This window comes from Rhodamnia argentea, chromosome 7, assembly GCF_020921035.1.
Source record: "Rhodamnia argentea isolate NSW1041297 chromosome 7, ASM2092103v1, whole genome shotgun sequence".
In the NCBI taxonomy this organism is placed as follows: Eukaryota; Viridiplantae; Streptophyta; class Magnoliopsida; order Myrtales; family Myrtaceae; genus Rhodamnia; species Rhodamnia argentea.
In genome coordinates, this window is record NC_063156.1 from 18563817 (window position 1) to 18588889 (window position 25073).

Sequence of the window (25073 nt, forward strand, 5' to 3'; positions counted from 1 at the left end):
GCCAGTTGAATGTGGCCATTTCCTATTTTTTGTGATTTTATGGAATTTTTCTAATTTTTTCTATTTTTTGGAATTTTCATTTATTTTCTAAAAAATATTTGGAATTTTCCGGATCGAAATTAATCAACCCTCGAAGTCTCAAAAATTTTCGATCCAGACTTTATGAGTCCCGAATCGATCTAGGAATTTTTAGAATTTTTTATGAAAATTTGGGAATTTTTATGAATTTTCTAAGTATTTTTACAATTTTTTGGATTTTTGGAAATTTCTTTTTATTTTTATATTATTTTTTATATTATTAAACCGGACCGGGTCAACCCGGCCAACGACCGGTCAACCCGGTCCGACCGCTCGTGAGACCACTCAAAAACCCTATACGGTGCCGTATTCTACCTATTCCTATTTATTTTTGTGATTTTCTAAGCTTAATTTCTAATATTCGGAATATATTCAAAAAGGATGGACTAGTGAGATCAATTCCCGGATCAATCTCGACCGTCCAAACACCTGTAACCAAAACGACGTCACCTTGGTCCATCTCTTCAAAACGACGACGCGCCACCGTGAAATGAACGGACGGTCATGATTGACTTGAGATCCGATCTAAGCCGTTCATTCTCTTATAACCAAAACGACGCCGTTCCCTTTGAAACACCGAACGGCCACGATTAAACCTGGACTTGATCTCCACCGTTCATTACGTCTAAAGCCAAAACGACGTCGCCCTGACATGATCTAAACGGCACCGTTTCATATTTTTCTACTTTCTACCTAATAAACGAATTATTTAAAGATATAAAAGAGAGATCCAACGACCGAGAATCAAACTACCCTATTTATCTCGGCCGTTGGATCGGATCTGAGTCAGCCCGCTCGCGCCAACGGCCGAGCCGACTCGGATCCAGGTGGACCTATCACAGCATGACACCTAGGCTCTTTGACCGGTTGACTCGCCACGTCGGCATCATCGTCTTCCTCGCGACGCCACAGAACGAACGGCCGAGGTTTCCGGCGAGATCCAACGGTGAAACCTCGGCCGATTGACCCCAAACCAACGCCAATCTACTCATCTCAACTTCCGGATCAACATATTCAAAGATCAAACCATTTCATTCACGTAATCGCGAGAATCAAGTCAAACACGAACGACAATGCAAAGTTCAATCTCGAAGGACAGAGCATAACAATCCGATTCCATCAAACAGAAGCTCGAGAAGAAGTTGAGGAAGCTTACCCGAAGCTCTGATTGAGCTCGTGAAGGCTGGAGAGGTCGGCCAACGTTCGGCCGCACCGCGATGATTGGAGGTTTCGACTCGGGATGTTCGAACAGGATCGATGCAAAAACCAGATGCGAGCATGGTCGGTGAAGTTCAAGGATGGAAACGCACACTTTAATTTCAAGAATCGGGTTCGCACGGGTGAGGTGCCATGGATGCACAGTGAGATAATTGGGAAGTGGACTCACCGATTTAGGCGGTCTCGGGCGACTAGGCTGGTGGCGATCGCTTCTTGGTAGCTCCGGCAAGCTTCGGGAAGTGTTTGTGTAGCTTGGTGTGGTCCCGGATCGTCCGGACGAGCGATTCACGATCCGAGCTTGGATGAGCGGCAATGGCGGCCGCGAGACCTCTTCTCTCTAGCTTTCTCTCTCTCTCTATCTCTATTACATTGCGAGAAGAACCGAATGAGCCTCTCCTCTTTCAATTCGCGAAGCTTCCTCCCTTTTATACCAATTTTGAAAAAGAGCGCGTCGGGAGGAGTTCGCCGACTCACTTCGCACGTGCCCACGCGTGCGAAGTGAGTCGAACGGTGACTGAACGGAACAGGTGTTCCGTCCAAGCCCGTTTGACGATCCGGCGTGCACATTTTGAGCTTCAATTTGGACAATTTACGAAATGTTGACTTTCTTGCGTCGCCGGAGCTTTGACCGTCGATTTCGCAGTGTTCGCGCGACGATCGGTCGTGCCACGGTCCCAAATGATAGACCTTGGTCCGAGGATCAAAACCCCCACCCAAATTGATTCAATTAGGCACGAATTGGCCTTCGATTTGGTCGTCGAAATTCAACATTCAAACCTGCAAAATGCACGAATTGGTGAGGAAGATGACATCATTCCCGGACCGGTTCGACCGGTCCGACCGGTGGTCGTGACCGGTTCGAACCGGTTCGGACGTGAATTTCATGCAATTTTCAAAATTAAACAAAATTGGCTGGGAATTTTTGCAATTAAACTTCAAAATTGAATTTAGGGCCCTGGATATTATCTAAAAAAGTATTTTTGCCCAAAAGTTCCCATCAATTTACATGAAAACCCCAAATTTTTCAACTTGCCCAAATTAGGGAAATGTTCAATTGAGTGTCAATTTGATTAAATTGGATCATGAAACCTATGCCAATCAATTCTAAATGTATGAAAACATAGGGTGACAGTCCAATTTTACCATGAGAGTCCCTCAATAAAAAGTAATTTCAAAAATTGGCAAGTTGAGGGACTAAATTGCAAAATTTTTAAGAATTTCTGTGCAATTTGTGCAATTCGCGCAATTAAGGGTGCAATCGATCAAATTGAAGTTCAAAGGGACCACAATTGAATGTCTAGACTTAAAAAGTGCAAAAATTGCAAATAAAAAGACTCAATTGGTATTTTTTATGCAAATTCAACCTTAGGCATTATGAAGAAACACCTAAAATTGAACTCAATTTTTGATTTTTCTTGAGGTCAATATGAAAAAGGAATTAAAAGAAAAATATTGAACATTTTTCTGTATTTTTGCGATCTCGAAAAGTATTTTTTATGAATTTTTCAAGTATTTTCCTATTTTCGAAAATATTAAAAAAAATGCGAAAAACATGAAAAATTATTTTTTGTTCCAAATTGGTTCCTTATGCTTGGACAAGGCTTCCAATGTTGATTTTATAATTTTTTAATTTTTTGTGAATTTTTAATGAATTTTGGAAAATAAAACTAAAGAAAACCGATTAAAAATTCGGGTGTCAACATTTGCCCCTCTTTGAAAGTAATCTCGGTCAGAGGTTGCTTTCAAAGACAAGGTGACACCTGGATCCTTAATCGACTCTGCTGGGGAAAAATCTAAAGAAAACTAGTCTTGACATTCGATTGCTTTACCTTTCTTTGTTAAAGCTCTAACTCGTGGGGAATTATTTGAGTTCATGCTCGTCTTATGTGAAAGAGAAATGAGAAGAGAGAGACTTACCCGTAGCTCACCTGTCTATGGTTTGAGATTTGTTGATCCGAGGTTGAAAAGTCGAGTGTACGGAATTACCTGTGGACGGTTTGGCGCGATTCCGCAATGGTCGGCGTCCGTCCGGTGTCGAGCGGTGGTTTGAAGATTTGGAAGGAAGGTTCACCCTTGTAACAAAGGGGTTTCACCTATTTAAAATGGGTTTGACTATCCACTAGGGATTCATCATTTAAAAAAAGGGGGGGCAGATCGGCTTTCGTCTCTCCAAATTACTCACCGTTCAAAGGGAGGTTCACCCTTGTAACAAAGGGGTTTCACCTATTCAAAAAAGAGATTGGCTATCCTCCATGCGGGGACTCACCATCTAAAAAGCAGATCGGCTTTCGTCTCTCCAGCTACTAACCCGTCGAGGGGGGGAGGTTCACCCTTGTAACAAAGGGGTTTCACCTATTTAAAAGAGATTGGCTATCCTCCATGCGGGGACTCACCATCTAAAAGCGGATCGGCTTTCGTCTCTCCAACTACTAACCGTCGAGGGGGAGGTTCACCCTTGTAACAAAGGGGTTTCACCTATTTAAAAGAGATTGGCTATCCTCCATGCGGGGACTCACCATCTAAAAAGCGGATCGGCTTTCGTCTCTCCAAGCTACTAACCGTTCGAGAGGGAGGTTCACCCTTGTAACAAAGGGGTTTCACCTATTTAAAAGAGATTGGCTATCCTCCATGCGGGGACTCACCATCTAAAAAGCGCAGATCGGCTTTCGTCTCTCCAGCTACTAACCGTCCGAGAGGGTGCCATTCGAGGACCTAGGTTGACTAGTGTACCTACGGAGCTCAAACCCTATTTCAAATTTTCAAATAAGCAGATCGGTTTTCGTCTCTCCAAACTACTAACCGTCCGAGAGGGTGCCATCTCGAGGACCTAGGTTGACTAGTGTACCTACGAGCTCAAACCCTATTTCAAATTTTCAAATAAGCAGATCGGTTTTCGTCTCTCCAGCTACTAACCGTCCGAGAGGGTGCCATCCGAGGACCTAGGTTGACTAGTGTACCTACGGAGCTCAAACCCTATTTCAAATTTTCAAATAAGCAGATCGGTTTTCGTCTCTCCAGCTACTAACCGTCCGAGAGGGTGCCATCTCGAGGACCTAGGTTGACTAGTGTACCTACAGAGCTCAAACCCTATTTCAAATTTTCAAATAAGCAGATCGGTTTTCGTCTCTCCCAACTACTAACCGTCCGAGAGGGTGCCATCCGAGGACCTAGGTTGACTAGTGTACCTACAGAGCTCAAACCCTATTTCAAATTTTCAAATAAGCGAGAGGATCCGAGGACCCGGGGATGCCAAAAGACCCGCAGAAAATCCAAGTTAATCAAATCTTTAAAATGCAACTTTTCCGAGGATTTGGGGTCACCGGGGAACCCGCAGGAAAGTTCAATCAAACATCATTAGTATGACAACTTTAAGTTCTTGGAAAAAATTCAAGAATTCTAGACAAATTTTCAAAGTGTATTTGTGAGGGAAATGTCTCCAATCACAATTTCAAATCTCCACTGGGATGGACTTTGAATGACACATCCCGAGTGTTCTTCAAAAAGGTTGTTTTTCAAAAAATTTTCAAAAGGATTTTCCTTCATCCAAGAGGGCTTCTCACCATTTAGGAAGGCTTTTCTTAAAATTCAAATCTCCGCTCACGAGAAACCTAACCTCGAGGTTTCGGGATCATTCGAGATTCATACAATCCGACTAATCGGAGAAGGCATTTTAAAAGGGACCGTAATTCGAGCCGGGTCAAAGGCTTTTCAAAGGATATTCATTTTGAAGTTTAGAAATGAATTTTGATCAACAATAGTTTCTTCGGGTCTACAAGTCAAGAACCCCGAAGTCATGATAAGACAGGATTGTACTTACCCCTTTAAGCGGTAGCTTCCCGTATGATTTCTTGCATCGACCGAAACACCTCTTAGATCGGAAAAGTTCGGTGACGGGTTGTATTTTGGTTTAAGGTGGGCTCTTTAAGAACGGCCATATTTTCAAAAGAGGGTGAACTTTGGTGATCACCTTGACATTTCTCCAGCTTTCATTTGCCTTTTGCGGAAGATTCACGATCATTCTTTTTCCAATTGATTTTGAGGATTTTCCTCTTTTCATCATAATGATTTTTCTTTAGGATTTGCCCTTTTCGGGATGCTCTTTTCATGGGCTTTGGCCTTGCTTTTACCAGGCACTTTGCTTTTTCTAGCCCTTTCATTCTTCATCATTTTCGCACCGATCGGCCCTTTTGAGACCAGTATCAAAATTCTTCCGATCATGCTTTTTGACTCATTCTTTGGTAATTCCTTTGCTTTGCCCCCAGTGTGGGGGTGATCACCAACAAGGGTTTAGAAATGAATATTCAAAGGCTCAAATTGGCTTTTCAAAGGGTAAGTATTTGGGATATAGAAATGAGATGCTTTTCTTCACTTTGAGGTGTTCCAAGTCTTTGCGTAAATCACCTGAAGCTAATCACAAAAAGATTGATGCGAGTCAAGTACAATAAAGTCTTACCCGACCTTTTCTCCAAGGAATCATCCAATGAACCTCCAAATATGCCACATTGTGGGGTGGTTCTTGACAGGGGTTATATTCATAAAATTCTCCCTTTTTGGCTCGGAGTGGTTATCAAGGGATACAAATGTGTATGGATAATTTTGAAATGGAAATGCCTTTCATCATTTAAATCCATGTAATCACCGCGAATGATCCCTACGTCCCAAAATTAAGCTCTTTCGCTCTATCACTCTCACTCATCGCTCAAGTGTGTCGGGGACGTGTTTAAGGACAAAGTTTGCCTCTTTTCATTTGAAGGATCATTCTTTTGAAAAGCTTTCAAAGCATGCCCTTTTATAGAAACTCGGGCGTTTTCATCAAAATTCATCGTTTGCCAAATGTTCTCATCAAAGATAATATTCAAAAGATGTTTCGTAATTTGTAAGGAATATTTCTTTGAAAGGGCCTTGTGGCTCTATAATTCCAAGTTTTTTCAATTTCAAGCACGACGGCGTATGAAAATTCTTTGTAAAGAAAGAGAACCTCAAACCTGTCTTCTTCAAATATTGGCTTCGTCCCCCGTAAAAACAAAAGGAAACAATCAGTCCAAGGTATTCAAAATTTTAAGTTCAAGCGATTTCTTCTCGTCTCCTTCGGACGTTGACTCCTGTCTCCGTAAAAACAAAAGGAAACAATCAGTCCAAGATATTCAAATTTTCAAATCCCGAAGTGATTTCTTCTTATCTCCTTCGGATGTTGACTCCTGTCTCCTCTTTCGGGTGTCGACTCCTGTTTCCTGTAAAGAACAAAAGGAAACAATTAGTCCAAGATATTCAAAATCCGTGATCCAAAGTAACGGATAACTTCCCTGTTTTGATCGGTTGCTCTGCAAAGTTCTTCATGATTCCCAGTCCACCTACAAAATACAAACGTATGCAAATGCATGTATGCAGATGTCATGCAAATGCAAAATTTTCATGTGACTCATATCTCGCTCATCAACCGCTCGAAGCTCAATTTATTTCAAGGAAAATATCTCTTCACGGCATCCGAATTCACTGGACTTGCCAATTCTTCTCCATCCATGTTTACAAGTATAAGAGCTCCCCCGGATAAGACCTTCCGAATCACATAGGGGCCTTCATAATTTGGCATGAATTTGCCTCCTGGGTGTTGTGCATTTGGGAGCATTTTCTTCACAACTAGCATCCCCGCTTCAAAACTTCTAGGTTTAACCTTCTTGTTAAAAGCTCCGGCCACTTTCTTCGATAACTTTGACCATGACAGATAGCCCTTAATCGCTTTTCGTCAATCAAATTCAATTGTTCGTGTCTCTCGTCGACTCCACTCATCTTCCGTGAGCCCTACTTGAGACAGAATCCTTAAAGAGGGGATTTCCACCTCTCTTGGTAGGACTGCTTCCATACCGTATACCAAAGAGTAAGGAGTTGCCCAGGTTGAAGTACGAATTGAAGTTCGGTAGGCCATGAGAGCATATGGCAATCTTTCGTGCCAATCTCGATATTTCTCAGCAGTTTTGGCCAATATCTTCTTGATGTTCTTGTTTGCCGCTTCCACGCCTCCATTCATTTGCGGGCGGTAAGGCGAAGAATTAAGGTGTCGTACCTTAAATTGTTCCAATAGTTGATCGACTACCTTGTTGTTCAAATTTGAGCCATTGTCTCGTAATGATGGCTCTTGGCACTCCATATCTTGAGATGATATCTCGCTTGATGAACTTGGCCACACTATTCGCAGTGACATTGGCATATGAGCTAGCTTCAATCCATTTGGTGAAATAATCAATAGCAACCAGAATGAAACGATGTCCGTTGGAGGCCTTTGGGTTGATAGGGCCGATCATATCAATTCCCCACATGCGGAACGGCCCGAGGCTCGACATTTGATGTAGCTCGGTTGGCGGCGCATTTATCCTGTCGCCGTATACCGGCATTGATGACAGGATCTAACATGCTTTGGTTGCAATCCGACTCGATAGTCAACCAAGAATACCCGAGTCTCATAATCTTCTTGGCAAAGAGGTGGCCATTCATATGCGGTCCACATTCCCCTTCATGAATCTCTTTCATAATGAGATTTGCTTCTTTGGAATTCACGCACCTCGGCGGGACCGAGTCAAAGGATCTCTTGTATAGGATCTCGTCCGCCGAGGAAAAATTTAGATGCCATCTTGCTTATGTACTTTTTATCTTCCGGTTGACTGTCCCGGGAATTCGCCCTTCAGTAAGTAATTCTTGATGTCATGATACCACGGTTCTTCGTCGGGTTCCTCTTCAATGACCATGCAGTATGCGGGTTGCTCTAAAATATCAATCCTTAACGGTTCTATCTCAAGACCATTTTGCACTTGTAACATGGCTGATAATGTGGCCAAAGCATCAGCAAAATGGTTCCGAGTTCTCGCGAGATATTCAAAAGTGATCTCCTCAAAATGTTGGATCAGCTCCTCGAGGTACTTATGATAAGGAATAAGCTTGGGATCCTTTGTCTTCCACTCCCCTTGAGTTTGTAAAATGATTAGCATGGAATCTCCATATACCAAGTAGCTTCTTCACCTTTAATGAGATGGCCAATTGTAATCCTAGTATGCGGGCTTCATATTCGAAATGTTGTTGGTACAGGGAATACCAACTTGGCTGAAACTGGATAATGTTGATCTTCGGGGGATATCAAAGCGCCTGATGCACGATCCAAGTGAGGTTCACCTGCATCGTCAAAGTACATTGTCCATTTGTCTTCGGATATATTCAGGATTTGACCTCCCTTGTTTTGCTCGAAACGTCCTTAGGAGGATTCTCGCAGCTAGCATGTCAGCAATTGCTCTTCCCTTGACAGATTTTTGGGGAGAGGTTTTGATATCGAACTCGAAAGCGTATTTGCCATTTAGCCATCTTTCCCAACAATGTTGGCTTCTCCAAAAGGTATTTGATGGGGTCATTTTCAGTGACCAGCTCTATATGATAATGCAAGGTGTATACTTGCCTCAATCTGTGGAGGACCCAAACCAATGCTACGCAAGTCCTTTCCACTGTTGGGTATTTGACTTGAGATGTTGTAAACTTTTTGCTCAAATAATATATGGCCCGCTCTTTACGATCCTTGGGGTTAGTTTGGGCAAGTAAAGCTCCCAAGGACTTATCATTAACCGTCGATATAGAGTTAAAGGAACGTCGGGGATAGGAGGTACCAATACCGGAGGTTGTACCAGATATTCCTTGATCTTCTCAAATGCTTGTTGGCATTCCGCATCTCATTTCACCTTTGCACCTTTCTTTAGCAACTTGAAGAAGGGTTTCGCCGTTTCGATAGTTGGGATATGAATCTGGATATATAATTCAATCTTCCCAGTAACCCCCTTACTTCTTTAACAAGAATCGGAGTTCCTATTTCCCATATGGCTTTAATCTTGGAAGGGTCAATTTCAATACCACGGCTGCTCACCACAAACCCTAGCAGCCTTTCCGGATCTTGCGCCAAATACGCATTTCGCAGGATTCAACTTGAGCTTATACTTTCTCAATCGATCAAATAACTTCTTCAAAGACTTTAACATGGTCTTCTCCAGGCTTGGATTTGGCAATCATATCATCCACATAGACCTCGATCTCCTTATGTATCATATCATGAAAAAGGGTCACCATAGCCCTCGATATGTTGCACCTGCATTTTTCAACCCAAATGGCATCACCTTGTAACAAAAAGTTCCCCATTGTGTAGTGAATGAGGTCTTGATCTTATCTTTTTCCTTCAAAGCATGATCTCGATTATATCCCGAGAATCCATCCATAAAGGAGAATAATTCAAAGCCCGCAAGATCTTGTCGACGAGCACATCAATGTGCGGTAAGGGAAAATCATCCTTCGGACTAGCTTTGTTTAAGTCCCGATAATCTACGCATATTCTAATTCTTCCGTCCTTCTTCTTAATCGGTACGATATTGGCGACCCAATCAGCATATGGGACAGCCTCGATAAATCCAACTTTAAGGAGCTTCATCACCTCTTCCTTGATCTTATCCGCCTGTTCGGGATTCATTCTTTCGGGCGATTGATTTACTGGTGTGCAAGAAGGATTTGTGGGCAAAGCATGCTCCACAATCTCACGATCTAGACCCGGCATGTCAAGATATGACCGGGCGAAGATATCTTGATATTCCTTGAGTAACACCGTCATTCTTAAAATATCTCGCTGCAGCACGGTGTCCTCCTATTTTCACTTCCTTGACGCATCGAGAATCTCCCAAATTAATAGTGATAGGTTCTTCGGAAATAGGAGGCTTAGATTCTTCGAAACAATCCCATTCTTTCTTGATATCGCTCACATCAACCTCGTCTATATCAACTTCGCATGCATAGTCATCGAGCTGATATGAGTCACATATTAACTTTGTTATGTATGGGTGGGATGACATGCCCGAAATGCACCATGAAAGGTTAGTATTCAAAGATGATAAAATTGAAGGATGCATGATTCCTATCACGAAAACATTTTTCAAATTTCAATTTTCTTAGATAAGGAAAGGAGAACTAGTCCACGATCTTCCGGACATCCTGGTTCTCAAAAGCTGTTTGAAATCCTAGATCATATGGCGGATCGGGCCTCAAGTTTCATGGTAGAATCAATTGTCATCATCGGACCAATCCGTTGCTCCACATGTCCGTAATCAAATTTGAAATGTTTTTCATTAATAAATGCAACTAAGAACAATACAAGATCGCACTTCCTGGATCACAAAGATGTGACCCAAAGGGTGCTAAAACATCAAAAAGCTTTAAAGCAAATGCAGTAATCAAAATGCATTAAAAGATAAAGTTCGAAAGAGCCTTTTACTCGGGGGTGGGGAAATCATCGTCCAGCCACTCAATTATCACGTTCACCCGATTATCCAGGAACGGGTTGAATAAGTCTCGGCTCGCATTCTCGAAATGTCCTCATCTTCCAGCCATTTGCCTCCTTTAGAAAATACCTCGAATAAAGGATTTAGGAGCATTTTTCCTCTAGCTTTCCATACATCGGTACCTATGAAACGGCCACCTTGGCGTCCACGGCGTCCACGGTCTCCATAACGATTGTTTCGACCTCGGCCTCGACCTATGTTATTTTCCGCTATTCCGCTATAACCTGAGACCAACCTTGTGGTCATTTGAGCCCAAATTCAAAGGGTTACGAATTCCCACGACCATATTTCCCTAATCCAAAGACCCGGAATAAATCCATTCGAGAGTAGCACTTTTCCCGCCATAGTTGCGGGTCTCGAAAGCTCGGGTATAGCCACCTTTGCATTTGGTGACACATGCATGACGATACAATGTCAAAGGTGTGATAACTCAGCTCCTCCTCTTTTGAGGGTTCAATGTAAGGGACCATCCCTTTTAAAGTCGCTCGATGTCCCGTCTCGCCATGGACGGTGATCAACCCGACCTTTGACCACAAATTTTAACTTTTGATGCAGAGAGGAAGGTACCGCTCCAGCACACATGAATCCACGGTCTTCCCGGGAGAGCGGGTGAAGGCGCTTGGAATATCCAACACTTGGAACGGTATAGAGAAAGTTACCGGTCCAATGTCAATGTCCAAGCTCAATCTCTCCTACAACATTCTTGGAGACTCCATCAAATGATCGGATGGTGGCCTTGGATGTCTTCACAAAATCTTCATTGATCCCCAAGCTTCTCAAAGTGCTTAGTGGACACAAAGTTGAAAGCGGAACCATTATCAATTAAGACGTGAGGCACCTCTTTTCCGTGACACCTCACGCCTATGTAAAGGGCTTTGTTGTGGACCCGCCCTTCTTTCGGGAAGTCTTCGTCCGAGAAGGATATCCGGTCCTTCGGAAGGATAGCACCCACAAAGTCTCCCAATTGCACTTCGTTAATTGTCTCCGGAACATGCACCTCATCTAGCACCTTCAAAAGGGCATCTTTGTGCTTTTCAGAATTTTTGAAGAGATCCAAGAAGGAAATCAGTGCGGGCATCTTCCGCAGTTGGTCAACGACATCATATTCACCGGTCCTCACGATCGATTGCAACTTCTCAACCTCTTCCGCAGTTGGGATTCTCTTTTCGGAATCCACTTCTCTCGGGGATAACATCTTCGGATCTCATTATGGCGTCAATTTCGCCCGTTCCATAATCCCAATGAACCGCCCTCGAGTTGTACTCTTCCACAGGCGGTAATTTAATCCTCACCGGTATGATCTTTTCTGGTAGTGATTCGGATGTTGATGGTTTTTCCGAACTAGAAGCTTCTAACTCCCAGCTATCAACTTTGTTCAAATCAATCACAAAACGAATTGGGGCATCTACCATCCCAATCATTCCATCCTCATGAACGTCATCGGGGTTATGTTCGGACTGGCCTTACCAGCGTGGCATTTTCTTCATCGAAATCCCTCTCGCCTTTCTCTTCGACTCTCGGGATGATCCCTTCAATCCTCATGCCAATCTCCACCGGATGTTGGAACGATGAGTACGTGTATGCATACATGCGATCAAAGTATTCCGCCGGAAGTGACTTTAGTACAAACTCCAACATTTCTCTCTCCGACAACGGCGGTTGCACCATCACGTGTTTCTTCCACCTTCTTGCAAAGAGCTCAAAACTCTCATCTTCACCTTTCCGGATGTTCAACAAATTAGCCTTAGTGAAATAACCCCTAATCCCAGCTTCAAAGTGACGTAAGAAGTGCTCCGATAAATCCTCCCGGCTCGGGACCCGGTCTAGGTCAATTAACCCGAAACCATGCTAGTGCGGGGCCCGTTAAACTTTGTCCAAAGTTCCGGATCGTTGTTTCGTCATCTTCTTGGTGGCCAACCATTTGGCGAAGATAGTATGAGACATGCGCCGAGGACACCCGGCGCCATTATACTGCCGTGCGGAAGACCACTCTCGGGTTCACACCTTGAGGCGGGACGTTTCTTGCTTGAGTAAGTGGCGTAATCAGCTCCTTCAACTCATCCATTTTCCTCGACACGTCATCTCCTTGCTCTTGAAGTAGAGCGATCTTTCGATTCTCGTGTCTCCATGGTCCGCCGTATCTCCGAATCCGCATGCTTTCTTCTATCGCCATAGTATTCCTTTTGGTCGTCGATTGCGATAAATCTGCTACCATAGTTGTTAAATGACGCATGTGCGTCTCCGGATTAGAAAGTCGCATATCGACCTCTCGATTCTCCTGTTCATTCCGAGGAGCCACTTGGTCCTTAACTTCATCGATCGTTCCCACAAATTCATCGCTTGCGGGGTCATCCATTCCACCCCACCCATCGGGGACTACATCTCCAGAGTTAACAAAGAAACTCGGGGGCGCCGAATATAGCACTTTAAAGTTGTACCCACCACTATCTTCCCCCAGGTTATCAACTATTTCGCCCCTCTCTAGGGCTTTCGCAAAAATCTTCTATCGCCTCGGCGGGCCTTATCCAGGACGGACTTCATATTCGTCTATCTCTTCAATTTCTTGACCATCTTTGATGCTCATCAAATATCCCGAGGGTATTTTTAAAACAGCTCCCCTCGTAGGTTTCATCGTGAACTCCTCGGACAAAGCATGTTCACCGCCACGTAGGTCCCCTTGAAAGCGACATTTTCCATTCTTCCTATGACGCCCAAGCTAATCAATTTTTCCAAGCAAGCCTCTTTTTGCTCCCGGGAAATACTCTCTCCTTCCGGGTATTGCGAGGCCAATGTCAAGATATCCCGCATTTTATCCATATTCACTATGAACTCCAGAACCTCCTCCTCTTCATCTCCAAAGATCGCGTTCACCTCACGATGCTCGGGTAGTGGGTTCTCGCTGTACATTCGGTTCGGCTTTATCAAACTCCGTAACTTTTCCGTCGATCAATGCTTGCACCTTGAACTTCGTGAGCGAGACAGGTTGTCCGCGTTATGCCCCCTTTCTCCCATATGGTATACGCACGTCCGGGGTCTCATCATACCCAGGAAATCTTGGCGGGTGAGCTCGAGGTGGCTCTTTTGCAACTAAGCGATTTTCCAATAGCATGGGTAACAATTTGGATAAGGGTCGGGGTAGTGGGGTAAAAACAACTGGGTTTTTCTTTCTGAATTCCGGTGGTTTGGAAGCGGTCCAGGAGGACGTTCCTTGGGTAGGAATTGAAGGCGAGAAATTTCTGGGCTTTGGCGGATTAGGGACAAAAGCTACTTCTCCAGGTTTGCTCCCTAATATCCCTTCTCAAAGGGTATTGGCGTTTGAAAGGCGCCTCGGGTATCTTCTTCTCTCTCGGTGCCCACTCATGACGCTCCGCCACCTTGATCGGGTGTGCAAATGTCGACACCCGCAGGTGTTCAGCTTGTCGAAAAATTCAAACGGAAGGGCCTTGAGAAACAGATCTATTAGTTCTTCTTCCGGGACGGGCGGCTTTACCCGCACGGCCCGGTGCTCTCCATCTCCGGGCGTAGGCGCGAACGGTCTCGCTCTTTCCTTTTACGGTCCTTAAAAGGTCCTCTCTAGTTAGGGCGGTCGAGTGTTAAACTTGTATTGCCGAAGGAACTCGTCTCGCGGTTTATCCCAATCGGCGAGCCTCTCTGGCTCCAATTCAATGAACCACGCCGTGGGCTGCCCTGAGATAGGCTTTCCTGGAAGGTGTTAACCAAGAGTGGAATGTTGTCGGAGAATCTGCGACATTCGGCGCAAGTAATACTTCAAGTGCGCCTTGGGACACCCGGTCCCGTTATATCTCCTCACAAAGTCCGGTTCCTTGTAATCAGCGGGAACCTCTATCTTTTCAAACGGTGCAACCTTATCGAATCTCGAGAGTTCATAACCCCGACTCGCCAAACACTCTTCGATCTTAGCGAGCCTCTTAATTTCCTCTTCCATTTTGAGGACTTGCTTCTCCTTTTTCTCCGGATCAATCACAATGGGAGGATCCTTAGGCGGTCTCTCCGGATTCGGAGTGGGATTAGCGGCGGGCGCCGGATTAGCGTTCGCCCCATCGGATGGCCCCGCAGAGTTTGAGAGTTAGGGTCAACGGGGTATCTCCCCCGGCTTGCAATCATCATTGCCTTCATCTCCGCCACCATTGTGGCGATCACATTCATTTGATTTTCCAGATTACCCACACGAGGTGCGAGCTCTTCTTGTTCCATCCTTAACTTGCGCGTTTTGCTACGAGTCCTCGTATTTATCGCTCACTGTTTTCGGGATATCAAATCAAGTATGGGAAATATTAAAGGATTGGAGACATTGATCCGTGGTAATTGACTTTTCTATATGTATGCATGAAATGCTCATAAAAGAAATAGTATGTATTTATTACAAACCAAATTGTTCAAAAGTATCTAAAAGATAACAAATATGTAAAATCTAAATGGGGGAATGGATCTATCCAAGTCGGGACGCTTCCACTCTTCTTGCTCTTCCGGTCCATCGGAATCCCACAAGTATGGGTCTTCTCCCTCTTCGATATCCACCGCTCTGGATCTTCGGGAATGTACGGTTCTACTCCCGGTACATATGGTACTATGTACTCGGCTCATATGACTCTACTTCTTCAATCCGAGGAGATACGCACTCGGGTACATATGGCTCTACCATTGATTGGCGATACTCCTTAAACTTCTCGATATACTCCTTGGAAGCTCTGTGAATGTTCATCTCATTATCCAAATAATCCGGCCATTCAACTTGTTGCGGTGGGGAATTCTTCAAAGCGTGAAGAATAAGCTTGATCCGGGCCCGATACAACTCCTTTGTTTCCTTAGTGAGCTTTCCTCGTGTCATATCAAATGAGAAAATCCCGGGACAAACATCCGGTGGTATCTCTTGTAGAACTCCAAATTGCCTCACCACTCGAATGGGGTAATACGCCACAGCGCCGGTACATCCCAATAAGGGAATAGGGTTATCTTCAATACCCGAAATGCGAGCTTCTACGATCTTGGGCCAAGTCAAACGCCATCTAATATGCTCGGGTTTCAAATTGTCCAATAGCTCAACCCACTTTTTGAATGAGTATTTGGGTACAAGGGATTGGCACTTAAGGAAGGATCTAAGGGGGTGAACGTGCTCATTGATCTCATAACACCCCACCCGGAGTTGGAAAGTTTTTATATGAGAGGTGAACCACAAGTGGAGTAATCCGCTAGACGCTTGGAAAACGGCCTTTTTGAAGACTTGGAACGATTCGGGGAGAGAAAAGTCTCGGCTAAGATCATGTACGAATAATCCCAGCGACAACACGCCTGTCGGCTATATGAGTTATGGAGGGGTCAAAAGTAGTTCTAGAAGTCGGGAATAGAACGAATGCAAAGAAAGCCAAAATGAACACCTTTCCCGATTTATGACCGGTTTCGGTGGGTAGAGAGGAATAGTTATCGAAAAGGAACGAGAATGTGAACTTGTTGGAATTGGACTTGTAAACTTTTTCAATTTCGGAAGTTTTAAGGCGAAGGAAACTCGATAACGAACGAGTGGAATCCATGTCCAAAGGGGGTTGAGCTATACGTTCTTCAAATTTGGCCCCGATAATAGCGGTATACTCCTCAAGCGTAGGGGTCAATTCCAATCCTCGAAAGTTAAACGTCATTGTTCGCGCGTCCCATGCCTTGGCTAGTGCTTGAATGAGCGCCGGTTGGTATTCCACTTTGATCAAATCTACAAGTCGTCCCAAACGTCCTTCCACATAGGCTTTGTTGACGATGTCGAGGCGATCCCACCATATAGCGAGTTCCTTGCGCGGTATTGGGATGACTTTGATGTCTCCATTCCCCATGATCTAAGAATGCAAAAATGATGATCCTAAAGTCAATTACCACAGCTTTAATATGCATATGCATGTAATGTGATGCAAATGTGCTAACCAAATTCCATGTCATCTTTTGGTAACATGAGGGTCAACTACTCCCACTTGACCCAAATAAGCCAAATAGGGTAATTATGGACCAAATCTCACCCAAAGATGGCATGTAATTTGATTAGGATCGTTTAAGCGTAATCGGGGTAAAAAGGTCGTTCACAAATTGACAACTCATGAAATTTACAAGTCTAATACAATAAAGTCAAAAAAGATAGAACATGATAATATCCAGAGATGTTCGGACAATAAATGTCGATGAAAGTACATAATAGACTCAAAATATAATGAAACCTAGAAAATGCCCCAAAGTCGTACTAATCTAGACAGTGGGAATGGTATCCTCATCCGATGAAATCTCTACTATCTCGGGAAGCTTGATATCTTCTTCATCATCGGAGGATATGGTGATGATTTCCTTCTTCTTAATCGGAGAATGTTTTGGGGCCGTCTTGGTAGCATGAGGCTTCCTCGCCAACTTCATGTACAATTCCCGGATTCTTTCTTTCTCGCGCTCGAGCTCCAAATATCGTCCACATCGGGTATAATCGCAACTCTCGCTACGGATGCGGTTCCGTCCGTTGAGCTCTCGTCCGTGAACAAATCCGAAAACTCGGAATGTAGCGGGTACTCGGTCCTCGCGTCGAATGGTCCTCCGCTCCCATGTGAATACATCGGGTGCATCAACACGACTTTGGGGCGCCATCTATCCTAAAAAGGAAAATTTGACTTTCAACCCCGATCACTTAAACGATCTTACAAATTGTGATGATATGTAGTGGAAATGTATGATATGCAAAATTTAAATTTACAAGTTCAAAATAAAAAGGGTAGAAAGCCTTACCAACCGATGTTACTTTTTTTTTGGTTTTTGGTTTTAGGTATACCAACCATCCATTTCACATGCGCATGAGACAGGTGAGGTTTAACTCTAAAGAAATCAAAAAGGCTCGGGTATGGACCTAAAAGGCTCCCGCTATACAAATCGATGGGCCGCCCACAAGCGCAATCAAACAACAAGTGGGTAGGACCATCAATCTTGCATAGCGAGCGGGATCAAATATGGTCAACCCAAGTGCAATCAAACACAAGAGCTTCGCATACCGATCCCTATCTATGGCGACCTAAAAAGGTGATTTCGCGGCTCGGGTTTAGGCGCTTGTGTGTGCGGTGTCGTGATCCTCAAAATATGCGAGACATGCACAACAATTTATATTCAAAACACCGCTTCAAAATTTGCATAAATAAACAAACAATCCAAAACTCCATATCTCGCATCAAAAATGGTTAGCATAGACGCCACCCCTTATAACTCCCATCTGCATCAACATTTAACACTTTTTTGTTAGTGGACGTACCTCATCTTCAAGAGCATCTGCAGAAAACGAGGTTAGAAAACAATCAGCATTTTTATCGGCTTAAATCCATCTAAATTCATTCCCCGGTGGAGTCGCCAGTCTGTCGCGACCCTCCCGGAAATTTCCTTCCGGGGGTGGAATAGGGCTAACGAGCCGATCCCCTCCTTTTTATAGACATATATATAGGGGATCGCGAGTCTCTCCCAAGACCCATTACTCGAATCGCGATGTCGGGTAAAATTTTTCAAATATCGAAATTGACCTTGTGTGGTCGGGTGGCATGTGCGAGATGTACATGCAATTTGGAGTCGCCACCGATCGATTTATTGGAAGGTACGATCGGAAAACCTTACCGAGCGGTCGGGAGAAACCGTTCGGTTCCGCGAAAACCAGAGATTTTGGGTCCGGGGATTTGGTTACGCCAAGTTTCATATTTGACGCCCTTTCGGTTACCGATGTTGATTGTTTTTCTAACCTAAGATTTCATGCAGATGCGATATCAGATGAGGTAGGTCCTAAAAAATCTAAGTATTCATACGGATGGGATTTTTCTATCCTAATCAATCACAATCGGAGGAATTAATGCGCAATCAAAATCATTACAAGCAATCAAATCAATCAATCAAGGTTTGATATGTCTAAAATGGCCCTATCGGCCCACACAAAAATCAATTTTGGGTATCGGGGTGATTTGGTAAAAATTTGGGGCGGAAGGCCCGGAAGGGTAGAATGGTCATTTTTGGGAGTTCGGGACCCAAAAATCACAAAATTAGGGTCGGGCCAGTTGAATGTGGCCATTTCCTATTTTTTGTGATTTTATGGAATTTTTCTAATTTTTTCTATTTTTTGGAATTTTCATTTATTTTCTAAAAAATATTTGGAATTTTCCGGATCGAAATTAATCAACCCTCGAAGTCTCAAAAATTTTCGATCCAGACTTTATGAGTCCCGAATCGATCTAGGAATTTTTAGAATTTTTTATGAAAATTTGGGAATTTTTATGAATTTTCTAAGTATTTTTACAATTTTTTGGATTTTTGGAAATTTCTTTTTATTTTTATATTATTTTTTATATTATTAAACCGGACCGGGTCAACCCGGCCAACGACCGGTCAACCCGGTCCGACCGCTCGCAGACCACTCAAAAACCCTATACGGTGCCGTATTCTACCTATTCCTATTTATTTTTGTGATTTTCTAAGCTTAATTTCTAATATTCGGAATATATTCAAAAAGGATGGACGGCTGAGATCAATTCCCGGATCAATCTCGACCGTCCAAACACCCGTGACCAAAACGACGTCACCTTGGTCCATCTCTTCAAAACGACGACGCGCCACCGTGAAATGAACGGACGGTCATGATTGACTTGAGATCCGATCTAAGCCGTTCATTCTCTTATAACCAAAACGACGCCGTTCCCTTTGAAACACCGAACGGCCACGATTAAACCCGGACTTGATCTCCACCGTTCATTACGTCTAAAGCCAAAACGACGTCGCCCCGACATGATCTAAACGGCACCGTTTCATATTTTTCTACTTTCTACCTAATAAACGAATTATTTAAAGATATAAAAGAGAGATCCAACGGCTGAGAATCAAACTACCCTATTTATCTCGGCCGTTGGATCGGATCTGAGTCAGCCCGCTCGCGCCAACGGCCGAGCCGACTCGCATCCAGGTGGACCTATCACAGCATGACACCTAGGCTCTTTGACCGGTTGACTCGCCACGTCGGCATCATCGTCTTCCTCGCGACGCCACGTAACGAACGGCCGAGGTTTCCCGGCGAGATCCAACGGTGAAACCTCGGCCGATTGACCCCAAACCAACGCCAATCTACTCATCTCAACTTCCGGATCAACATATTCAAAGATCAAACCATTTCATTCACGGAATCGCGAGAATCAAGTCAAACACAGAACGACAATGCAAAGTTCAATCTCGAAGGACAGAGCATAACAATCCGATTCCATCAAACAGAAGCTCGAGAAGAAGTTGAGGAAGCTTACCCGAAGCTCTGATTGAGCTCGTGAAGGCTGGAGAGGTCCGGCCAACGTTCGCCGGCACCGCGATGATTGGAGGTTTCGACTCGGGATGTTCGAACAGGATCGATGCAAAAACCAGATGCGAGCATGGTCGGTGAAGTTCAAGGATGGAAACGCACACTTTAATTTCAAGAATCGGGTTCGCACGGGTGAGGTGCCATGGATGCACAGTGAGATAATTGGGAAGTGGACTCACCGATTTAGGCGGTCTCGGGCGACTAGGCTGGTGGCGATCGCTTCTTGGTAGCTCCGGCAAGCTTCCGGAAGTGTTTGTGTAGCTTGGTGTGGTCTGGATCGTCCGGACGAGCGATTCACGATCCGAGCTTGGATGAGCGGCAATGGCGGCCGCGAGACCTCTTCTCTCTAGCTTTCTCTCTCTCTCTATCTCTATTACATTGCGAGAAGAACCGAATGAGCCTCTCCTCTTTCAATTCGCGAAGCTTCCTCCCCTTTATACCAATTTTGAAAAAGAGCGCGTCGGGAGGAGTTCGCCGACTCACTTCGCACGTGCCCACGCGTGCGAAGTGAGTCGAACGGTGACGGGAACGGAACAGTGTTCCGTCCAAGCCCGTTTGACGATCCGGCGTGCACATTTTGAGCTTCAATTTGGACAATTTACGAAATGTTGACTTTCTTGCGTCGCCGGAGCTTTGACCGTCGATTTCGCAGTGTTCCGGCGACGACCGGTCGTGCCGCCGGCCCCAAATGATAGACCTTGGTCCGAGGATCAAAACCCCCACCCAAATTGATTCAATTAGGCACGAATTGGCCTTCGATTTGGTCGTCGAAATTCAACATTCAAACCTGCAAAATGCACGAATTGGTGAGGAAGATGACACAGTTCCGGACCGGTTCGACCGGTCCGACCGGTGGTCAGACCGGTTCGAACCGGTTCGGACGTGAATTTCATGCAATTTTCAAAATTAAACAAAATTGGCTGGGAATTTTTGCAATTAAACTTCAAAATTGAATTTAGGGCCCTGGATATTATCTAAAAAAGTATTTTTGCCCAAAATTTCCCATCAATTTACATGAAAACCCCAAATTTTTCAACTTGCCCAAATTAGGGAAATGTTCAATTGAGTGTCAATTTGATTAAATTGGATCATGAAACCTATGCCAATCAATTCTAAATGTATGAAAACATAGGGTGACAGTCCAATTTTACCATGAGAGTCCCTCAATAAAAAGTAATTTCAAAAATTGGCAAGTTGAGGGACTAAATTGCAAAATTTTTAAGAATTTCTGTGCAATTTGTGCAATTCGCGCAATTAAGGGTGCAATCGATCAAATTGAAGTTCAAAGGGACCACAATTGAATGTCTAGACTTAAAAAGTGCAAAAATTGCAAATAAAAAGACTCAATTGGTATTTTTTATGCAAATTCAACCTTAGGCATTATGAAGAAACACCTAAAATTGAACTCAATTTTTGATTTTTCTTGAGGTCAATATGAAAAAGGAATTAAAAGAAAAATATTGAACATTTTTCTGTATTTTTGCGATCTCGAAAAGTATTTTTTATGAATTTTTCAAGTATTTTCCTATTTTCGAAAATATTAAAAAAAATGCGAAAAACATGAAAAATTATTTTTTGTTCCAAATTGGTTCCTTATGCTTGGCCAAGGCTTCCAATGTTGATTTTATAATTTTTTAATTTTTTGTGAATTTTTAATGAATTTTGGAAAATAAAACTAAAGAAAAGCGATTAAAAATTCGGGTGTCAACAACGGTCAACGTGGTCGGCGTGTCTGACGTGGCGTGGTACAATTGGTCCACGGTGTCGCTGACTCGGCTTAGTCGCTGGCGCGAATAAGCCGAGTCAAATCCGATCCAACGGTCACCGTAAATAGTTAGATTTGATTCTGGACCGTTGGATCGGTATTTTCGTATTTTAGATAATTCGTTTATTAGATTAGAAAATAGAAAATTCAAAACGGTGTCGCTTTTATTAAAGCGTGCGTCGTCGTTTTAGCATTAGGATGGGTAGACGGCTCATATTAGATCTAAAATAAATCGTGGCCGTCTGTTTTAAATGGCGAGATGCGACGCCGTTTTTGAAGCAAGCCTGGAGTGACGTCGTTTCATTTAGTGGAAGAGCCAACGGTTGAGATTGATCCAAGAGTTGATCTCGGCCGTTCGTCGCTTTTGTGTATATTCGGATATTAGGATTTGATATGAGAAAATCAAAAAGAAAATCAAAAAATATTTTAGAAATGCATATACGGTGCCGTTTTTGTGTTGAGCGGGTATTCTGTGAGCGGTCGGACCGGGTTGACCGGCCGTTGACCGGGTTGACCCGGTCCGGTTCTTTAATAAATAATAATAAAAAATAAAAAGAAATTTTCAAAAATCCAAAAAAAATGGTAAAAATACTTAGAAAATTCATAAAAATTCCTCGATTTTCATAAAAAAAATTTCTAAAAATTTCTAGATCGATTCGGGACTCATAAAGTCTGGATCGAAAATTTTTGAGACTTCGAGGGTCGATTAATTTCGATCCGGAGAATTTCCAATATTATTGAAAAATAAATGAAAATTCCAAAAAATAGAAAAAATTAGAAAAATTCCATAAAATCACAAAAAATGGAAAATGGCCACATTCAACTGGCCCGACCCTAATTTTGTGATTTTCGGGTCCCTAACTCCCAAAAATGACCATTCTACCCTTCCGGGCCTTCCGCCCCAAATTTTTACCAAATCACCCCGACATCCAATTTTTGATTTTTGTATGGGCCGATAGGGCCATTTTAGACATATCGAACCTTGTTTGATTGATTTGATCGATTGTATTGATTTTGATTGCGCATTAATTTTTTCGATTGTGATTGATTAGGATAGAAAATTCCCATCTCGCGTGAAAACTTAGAATTGTTAGGGCCTACCTCACCCGATATTACATCTCGCATGAAATCTTAGGTTAGAAAAACAATCGACATCGGTAACCGAAAGGGCGTCGAATATGAAATTTGGCGTAACCAAGTCCCCGGACCCAAAATCTCTGGTTTTCGCGGAACCGAACGGTTTCTCCCGACCGCTCGGTAAGGTTCTCTGATCGTACCTTCCAATAAATCGATCGGTGGCGACTCCAAAATTGCAAGTACACATCGCACATGCCACCCGACCACACAAGGTCAATTTCGATATTTGAAAAATTTTACCCGACATCGCGATTCGAGTAATGGGTCTTGGGAGAGACCTGCGATCCCATAAAAATATATATAAAAGGGGGGATCGGCTCGTTAACCCTATTCGCCCCCGCCGGAACCTAAACGATCCGGACCGACGGAGAGGGTCGCGACAGACCGGCGACTACCGGGGAGAACTTCAAGAGGATTTAAGCCGATAAAAATGTTGATTGTTTTCTAACCTCGTTTTTCGCGAGATGCTCTTGAAGATGAGGTACGTCCAATAACAAAAAGTGTTAAATGTTGATGCAGATGGGAGTTATAAGGGGTGGCGTCTGTGCTAACCATTTTTGATGCAGATATGGAGTTTTGGATTGTTTGTTTATTTATGCAAATTTTGAAGCGGTGTTTTGAATATAAATTGTGGTGCATGTCTTGCATATTTCGAGGATCACGACATCGCACACACAAGCGCCTAAACCCGAGCCGCGAAATCACCTCTTAGGTCGCCATAGATAGGGATCGGTATGCGAAGCTCTTGTGTTTGATTGCACTTGGGTTGACCATATTTGATCCCGCTCGCTATGTAAGATTGATGGTCCTACCCACTTGTTGTTTGATTGCGCTTGTGGGCGGCCCCTCGATTTGTATAGCGGGAGCCTTTTTAGGTCCATACCCGGGCCTTTTTTGATTTCTTTAGAGTTAAACCTCAACTGTCTCATGCGCATGTGAAATGGATGGTTGGTATACCTAAAACCAAAAACCAAAAAAGAGAGTAACATCGGTTGGTAAGGCTTTCTACCCTTTTTTTTATTTTGAACTTGTAAATTTAAATTTTGCATATCATACATTTTCATTACATATCATCACAATTTGTAAGATCGTTTAAGCGATTGGGGTTGAAAGTCAAATTTTCCTTTTTCGGATAGATGGCGCCCCAAAGTCGTGTTGATGTACCCGATGTATTCACATGGGAGCGGAGGACCATTCGACGCGAAGACCGAGTACCCGCTACATTCCGAGTTTTCGGATTTGTTCACGGACGAGAGCTCAACGGACGGAACCGCATCCGTAGCGAGAATTGCGATTATACCCGATGTGGACGATATTTGGAGCTCGAGCGCGAAAAGGAGAGAATTTGGGAGTTGTACATGAAATTGGCAAGAAAGCCACGTGCGACCAAGACGGCCCCAAAACACTCCTCGATCAAGAAGAAGGAAATCATCACCATATCCTCCGATGATGAAGAAGATATCAAGCTTCCCGAGATAGTAGATATTTCATCGGATGAGGATACCATTCCGACTGTCTAGATTAGTACGACTTTGGGGCATTTTCTAGGTTTCATTATATTTTGTACTTTCATCGACATTTTTGTCCAAACATCTCTAGATATTATCGTGTTCTATCTCTTTCGACTTCATTAGACTTGTAAATTTCATGAGTTGTCAATTTGTGAGCGGCTTTCTACCCCGATTACGCTTAAACGATCCTAATCAAATTACATGCCATCTTTGGGTGAGATTTGGTCCATAATTACCCTATTTGGCTTATTTAGGTCAAGTGGGAGTAGTTGACCCTCATGTTACCAAAAGATGACATGGAATTTGGTTAGCACATTTGCATCACATTACATGCATATGCATATTAAATTGTGGTAATTGACTTTAGGATCGTCATTTTTGCATTTTTAGATCATGGGGAATGGAGACATCAAAGTCATCCCAATACCGCGCAAGGAACTCGCTATATGGTGGGATCGCCTCGACATCGTCAACAAAGCCTATGTGGAAGGACGTTTGGGACGACTTGTAGATTTGATCAAAGTGGAATACCAACCGGCGCTCATTCAAGCACTAGCCAAGGCATGGGACGCGCGAACAATGACATTCAACTTTCGAGGATTGGAATTGACCCCTACGCTTGAGGAGTATACCGCTATTATCGGGGCCAAATTTGAAGAACGTAT